The following is a 5,989-nucleotide window of genomic DNA, read 5'->3' as shown; positions in this document are numbered from 1 at the left end:
GTTAACTAACCTTATTGTAGCAAACATTTCACAATATATACATGTATCAAATCATCACTTTGTACACCTTAAACTTACACAATATGTCAATTATATTTATATACAAACAATGAATCATGGAACACAAACACTAATGATGTACTGTATGGTGATTAACATAATAAAAAAATTATATCTCAAAGCAGAAAATAAAGAAAAAAACATGATCAAGTCTTTGCTGATTTCTCTGTCCTGCTTTCTTTGACTGTGCTACATAATCATGACTAGCAGCAAAGAGTTAGAAAAAATTGGGCAAGCATCTGACAAGTGCTAAAAGCCCAACCCAACCTAAAATAATCAAAATCAGACTGAGTCCAATTCCTCCTCATCCAGGTTTTTGTTTTGTTTTTTGTTTGTTTTTCACTGCAGCACTTTATTTTCCTCACACAATAATGAGTTCCTGGGGCCTAATGTTTTCACATGACAGTAGAAAACCAAAATTTGTTCTCCTCTCTTAAAGAATTAAGAATTGCATATAAAAATGTTACATAAATTAAAAAGATGAATAAATTTATAATTGTAAATGCAAACTGTTTTCCAACTCAAGGCAATTAACAACCCATGGTGTTCTGGCAAGAAAACATCAGGTAAGAAAGGAAAGTGGGTCCTAAGGCTCAGACCTTCCCCACCCTGTCAGACTGGCAAGACAGAAATGACAACTCATTCAGGACTCTTGCCAGTCTCTAGAGAAATCCTGGAATAGGCAGCTCTTACACATTAATAGCCTGTACAGATCAAGAAACTCATGGTCCCGCAGATTCTCAAACCAATGAATTTCTCTTCCATAAACATGGTCTCAACCTCAGCCACAAAGTGACCTAGCAGCGTGTACTAAGGGTTTAAATCAAAGATATATACAGGATATTAAACATATACCAAGGGAACAGTTAATTGGATACAAGTTCAAGATCAGCAACAAGTTCTACAATCCAGTGCTGATATCAAATGCAAGCTTCAAAGACAAATTTCTTTTCATTTTCATTTCTTTTCTTTTATTCCAGTTTCATGGGGTTACCATGAGGTGTATACATTTGCCAGGGCAAATTTATACTTTGGATTTCACTGATGGAGAAAATGCTACACATCTGCTCATAGTCCATTTAGAAGCATTTGTGGTGGGGATGGAGGAGCCCAGTCCATCATACTCCTGCTTGCTGATCCACATCTGCTGGAAGGTGAATAATGAGGCTAGGATGGAGCCCCCAATCCACATGGAGTACTCGCGTTCAGAAGGAGCAATAATCTTGATCTTCATCGTGCTGGGTGCCAGAGCTATGATCTTCTGCATCCTGTCGGCGATGCCAGGGTACATTCTCACCGTGTTAGCATAGAAGTCCTTCTGGATATCAACTTCACACTTCATGATGAGAAGTTGGTCTCATGGATACCACACGATTCCATACCCAGGAAGGAAACCTGGAAGAGCACCTTAGGACAGAACTGCTCGTTGTCAATGGTGGTCACCTGCCCATCAGGCAGCTCATAACTCTTCTCCAGGGAGGATAAGGACACTGTGGTGGCCATCTCCTGCTTGAAATCCAGGGCAACGTAGCAGAACTTCTCCTTGATATCACTCACGATTTCCCGTTCAGGGGTGGTGGGGGGACGGTGTTGATTAAGCTATAGCCACACTCCGTGAGGATCTTCATGAGGTGATCAGCCAGGTCCAGACACAGGATGGCATGGGGCAGGGCGTACCCCTCATAGATGGGCACAGTGTGGGTGACCCCATCCCCAGAGTCCATGACAATACCAGTGGTGTGGCCAGAGCATACAGGGACAGCACAGCCTGGATGGCCACATACATGGCTGGGGTGCTGAAGGTCTTGGACATGATCTGAGTCATCTTCTCACAGTTGGCCTTGGGGTTCAGGGGGGCCTCGGTCAGAAGGACGGGTGCTCTTCAGGGGTCATGCATAGCTCATTGTAGAAGGTGTGGTGTCCATATCTTCTTCATGTCATCCCAGTTGATGACAATGTTGTGTTCAATGGGGTCCTTGAGGGTCAGGATGCCCCCCTTGCTCTGGGCCTCATCACCCTCGTAGGAGTCCTTCTGGCCCATACACACCATAACACCCTGGTTTCAGGGTTGCCCGACAATGGACAGGAACATGGCTCAAGGAACATCGTCTCTAGCAGAGCCTCCCTTGCACATGCCAGACCCATTACCGATGACGAGCCCAGAGATTTCTTCTTGCATTGTGGAGGTAGAAGCAGTGGATGCAGAGAACAGGCAGTGGGAGAACGTGGAATGCCAGCTGGCTGTAGCGAGTGAGAACTTCCAAGTTTCTTTTAATTGGAAACATGGACAGTCTACTGTCACTGTTGCTAAGAATACCACTGAGAGCAAAAACAGGCTGGCACCCTGTTTTAAATATTTTCAGGTTCAGTGCATCTTCTTTTATCAAACAAGACCCTTCATCTTAATTCATTTCCCAAAGTTGAGATTATAAAATCTTTGTCCTGTTAAGGAGTGTCCTTTGTATACATATGATGCTGCTCCTTTAAAGGTCAATAGTAAGCAGGAGAATCCCTATAATGAACTCCATGATATGCTGTTTGTGCAGTTGGTTCTCTGCGAGTTCTCCTTCTATTTCATTCTTGTCCTTCATCTTCATGACTATAAGATGCCTTCACAGGTATCCCCTTCTTATAATTGATGTGAATTGTTTACTGTGTTGGTTTTCTACTGCCATCATAACACATTACCACAAATTTAGCAGCTTAAACAACACAAATTTGTTATTTTACATTTCTGTAGGTCAGAAGTCCCACACAGATTTCAGTGTGTCACTAGGGCTGTGTTCTGCCCTGATTGCTCTAGGGGATAATCAGTTTCTGTGCCTTTTCCAGCTTCCAGAGGTCTGCACATCCTTTAGGTTGTGCTCTCCTTCCCTCATCTGCAAAGCCAGCACCATTTCAATTCTTGGACCATTCTTCATTGTCACATCTGTCTCTAAGCTCAGCCAAGAAAGGTTCTTAATTTTAAGAACTCATGTGATTAGATTTGGTCAACTGGATAATCCAGGATAATTTCTTATCTCAAATACATATCCCTATTTACATCAAAGACCCTTTGACTCTTTGCCATATAAGATAACAATATACACATCCCAGGGACTGCGTTTGGACATTTTTAGGGGCTTATTATTCTGCCTACCACATTCACCATGACCTCTCCCAAATATGGGAATGTACTACATGAGACGTCAAATAATATAAAAGCAGATGCAGAATTCCACACATACATTTAAAAAGTTAGTAACATTCAACTTATGTATTTATTGATGTCACAAATTTCTATGTACCAGTATGACAAATTTCCTTCTGATCAGTATGTACTCAATATAACAATATTTGATTTAAAATGAAACATTAACATTTTATAAGAAAGGCAAAGATTGTTCAACTAGTGTTCTAAAAATGGATTATTTGGAAACAAATACATTTATATCCTCATCTTAGAAATCATTAGAATGAAGATGTAAACTATAATAAAATGATCAAAGGGAAGGCTGGCTGCATCTGGCCCTCTGCCTTAAAAGCTCTGGGATGCCCTTCTTTCCATTTTCAGGGATAATCAGTCCCTCAGGGACTGTCTTATGCTAACTAAAGAGTGGAGACTGAAGGGAAAAAAAACAGATTGCAATTTTATTAATTAAAGTGAGAAATAAAGTTGTCATAAGCCCTGAAATTCAGAACTTATATCAGATCAAGCAGCAGATCTTCATACTGGAGCTTTGCTACATGGAAGTCATTATCAGTGGCCACATTATTGCAGTGACTTGAGAAAGAATTTTCCCAGTGGCATAATGCTCATGTACTCTATAAGCAGCTCTTCTTAATTTTACTATAGGATACCCACCTGGGATTCCCAACACCAACATAGCTGAGTTTAAAATGAGATAAAGAAAAAAAAGTCTCAAAAATAATTAAAACCATTGGCTCCAAAGTGTCATATATTCCTTCAGTTCAAATTTCATTAAAAGAGAAATATTCAAATGGTCTCACCTATATGTAAGGAGGGGTGAGAAAAATTAGTCCTTGTCTGGGCACAGCATGTTAGAGCCAGCATGGGCAAGGAGAAACACAGAAAGACGTGTAAATTAATGCAATCCTAGTCTCTCCCTAATCATGCTTGTAACTTAGAATTTTTCCTCCTTTTTAAATCACCTGCCTTGTTGTCAGTCATATTGTGGAGTTTAAGACCTCTTTGTCCTAACATATCCCACGTACACATCCCTTGAGGTTTGCACCTTTCAATGCACAGTATCTGTAAATAAAATAGGTGGTTAAAATGAGATTTTAATTTTTTATCTTCTGATTTTTCTGAAGAACAGACTTATACACACGTCAGTAAGGAACTGCAAATGACTTAGCCTCTCAAATACCTCTATTATTTAGACTACTGCTTATTGGTCTAGTAAGAAAGCTAAGAAATGTTTTTTTCATTTAGAAATGCCACAGATATCTTCAGGTTTCATGGAATGCAGTTCTGCCCATCGTTCAATCTCAGTGGTTTCTTTTTCCCCCCGAGGGATTTTATTCTGTCTTTGAAGACTTTTCTCTGCTCTTCCCCACTTTGGATTAGTGGTGGTTGAATTAGTGTTACCTTCCTAGACTTTGAGTCTATCTTTGTAAAAGATCTTCCATTTAACCCTTGCAATTACAGAAATAGAATTTCTATGGCTTATAAAGCGTCCCTTTCCTTTTATAGACTTTTAAACTTTGCAGGAATCATTTTTTTTAAATATATATATATCCAAATAAAAGCAGTTGGAAGTAACAAGGTGTATGATGCTACTCTTGGCAAAGCCTTTAATGCAGGTCTAAGCAAGCCTCTAATTTTTGCAAAGTACTGTGTTCCTGAGAACAAAACAATGCCCAATTTTTTTAATAAATGCATTTTTCTTAATTAGTTTGTGCACTCTTTTGGAATAAGATCTGGAAATGTGAGAGGCACTGGGGAAATTTATTGTTTATACCTAAGAGAAACTAGAATAGTGTAAGACACAGGAATGTTTTTATACCATTGTTTTTAATCTAACTTCGGGGAAAATGAGGACACACTTGGGAAACTCAATAGAAGAGTTAAATGTTTCAGATGATGGTGGGCTTTTCTATTTATCATGATTGCTTGGGGGAATAAGTTACTTTGAAGCACATAAAGGCATCATTATATCTAATCCTGGATAACTTCTAAAAATAAATGACCTTTATTTGTGGTTCAGATGTTCATTCCTAAGCAATAAGACTGGATTTGAAAACTTCTATAGTGCTGAAATAAATGACCAATATTTTTGAGTTCTTCTTTATTGTCTTCTTCTCCATGACCAAGTGTCTTTCTTCTGGAATCTCAGTTGATTCTCATGATCAACCCAGAAATAATCTTATCTTTGTTTCTAGTGTCTTCAGCTTTCTATACATTCTATTTCGCCAGTATTACCTAAGGTCTGTTTTACAAACTAGGTAGAAAGGTTGAAGAAGCATGAATCAAATAATAAAAGTTATGGTGTCAGAGGAAATGAGATGATTTTGTACTTCCTGAAATCTAAAAGCAGTTTATAGCTTTTTCTATTGTAGCAGCCTGAATTTGATCACTTAATTACAATGCAATGTTCTTACAAAAGGCCCATTAACCAAAAAGAGAGAAACCAAGAGAGTTTGAGTGGTGTTTATTCAAAACTTTAAAAGGATAATTAAAATGAATGAATCACCATAAATCATTCTAACCCTGAGTTCTCTCAGACCCTTCTCTTGACATGTTAACAGACTAACACACACACACACAAAAAAAAAGCCTGTTTCCAAAGAGATTTTTCCTCTTCCCTTCAGGTTTTCTATTTACATTCTCACATTTAACTTGTCAGGTCAAATAGATTAGAATTAAATTGTAAATGAGACTTCTTTATTTTCTGCCTAAAGAAAGACAAACATGGTTTAAAGCATG

At 38.6% G+C, this 5,989-nt stretch overlaps 1 pseudogene; it reads right to left on the bottom strand.

Annotated features, from left to right (window-relative positions):
* Nucleotides 1-1,139: 1,139 nt before the first annotated feature.
* Nucleotides 1,140-2,239, bottom strand: LOC102729277 (actin, cytoplasmic 2 pseudogene; annotated as a pseudogene).
* Between the last annotated feature and the right edge of the window lie 3,750 nt (nucleotides 2,240-5,989).

The sequence above is a fragment of the Leptonychotes weddellii genome, chromosome 2 (genome assembly GCF_054177405.1).
Source record: "Leptonychotes weddellii isolate Sample4059 chromosome 2, ASM5417740v2, whole genome shotgun sequence".
NCBI classification, from domain to species: domain Eukaryota; kingdom Metazoa; phylum Chordata; class Mammalia; order Carnivora; family Phocidae; genus Leptonychotes; species Leptonychotes weddellii.
Note: the sequence above shows the minus strand (reverse complement) of the source record. Positions and strands in the feature narration are given on the sequence as shown.